The sequence below is a fragment of the Frankliniella occidentalis genome, unplaced genomic scaffold (genome assembly GCF_000697945.3).
Source record: "Frankliniella occidentalis isolate FOCC.00 unplaced genomic scaffold, Focc_3.1 Scaffold37, whole genome shotgun sequence".
Taxonomy (NCBI): domain Eukaryota; kingdom Metazoa; phylum Arthropoda; class Insecta; order Thysanoptera; family Thripidae; genus Frankliniella; species Frankliniella occidentalis.
Genome location: NW_026267167.1, coordinates 1,469,099 through 1,470,530, shown reverse-complemented (window position 1 = coordinate 1,470,530; position 1,432 = coordinate 1,469,099).

Here is a 1,432-nt window from a genome sequence, read left to right as displayed (position 1 = left end):
GATGAGGCAGGCCGGGAGGAGGAAGGGGGGGAGGCGGGGGGGGGCGGCGCCGCATTTGGAGGTGTGGGGAGGGGGAGGGAGAAGGAAGACGTGAGAGGGAAGAGGATAATGGCCCACAGCCGCCAGGAGCGAAAGGCGGTGGAGGGGGGCGAGGAGGGACGGTGGTGGTGGTGATTGGAAAGAGGGAGACAGGGAGACAGAGGAAGAGACAGAGAGGAAGGGAGAGAGAGAGAGATACGGAGACAGGAAGCGAGGCTGGAGGAGAGGGGTAGAGCCCGCGACGAAGCATGAATCTCCTCCGCTGATTTCGTTTGGCCGGGCGCCATGGTGGTGCCGGACCGAAGGGGAGTGGGGAGAGAGGAGGGGAGGGGAGGCGAGGGGAGGGGAGGGGGGAGGGGGAGTTACAGAGAGACCCCGCACCGCAACTGTGTGCAGGGCCTCGCCGCGGGGCATGGACGCCACCGGCCTCCAGAGGAGCCGCGCCAGCATCCAGCCGAACCTGCGCGTGCGTGCGTGAGAGAGAGAGAGAGAGAGAGATCCATCTCCAGCGCAGGTATACCACTGCTATTCCCCAATCTCGTCTCGGCAATGCGTTGTCCAGGACTTCAGAGACGCCGCGCGGGTAGCTCCGGCTCCTGCTGCTGGAGGTTTAAGGAGGATAAAGAAAAGAGGGTGCCTCTGCTGCCTCTGGGGCACTATTCTGCCTTCTCCAGGAGGCCGAGGAGGGTGCTCCAGGGCCGACAGCGGCAGCAGCAGGCGCTGTCCAGAGGCTCCAGGAGCGCCTCTCTGAGCGCGGCTCGCTGCGGGGTCGTTGCGAGCACCTGGAGCGCCCCCCCCCCCCCTCCCCGGAGATATTCATTATATTAAAACGCTCGCCTCTTGCGCCCGAGCCGCGCTGTGCGGCAGACGAGAGAGAGAGAGAAAGAGAGAGAGAGAGAGAGGGAGGGAGAGAGAGAGAGAGATGGCTGCTTGTGAAAGTTTGCGCGAGAGGGACGGCCGGCACCCGCCACGACCACCACGGCCGGCGGGGCCCTCGAGCGCGGCCGGCAAAAATTAACAGAATTTCGCTATTATTGTGACGACAGTTCTCTCCGAAGGGCCGGCCGCCGGCCTGGCCTTGGTTTATTCGTGAATTAGTGCACAAAAACATCAAGTGGACTACGACATTCCCATCTGATCTAATTTTCAACCATACAAATATCGCAGAGTATCAGATAATTATCAATGCATTGTTTATTTTTAGTTTTACAGAGTCATGATGAATGGACCGTGAAACAAGTTTGGAAAAGTTCCCATTCTGTGAACGTTGCGCGTTGCGCTGCAGAGGGTCGCAGAATTCCCTTCATTTTAAACCGCTAATTTAAAGCTCTTCCAAACTGAATTTTCATGCAGTCACCTTTCCCGTCTGCCGGACAGTCGAAAGCACTCTAAA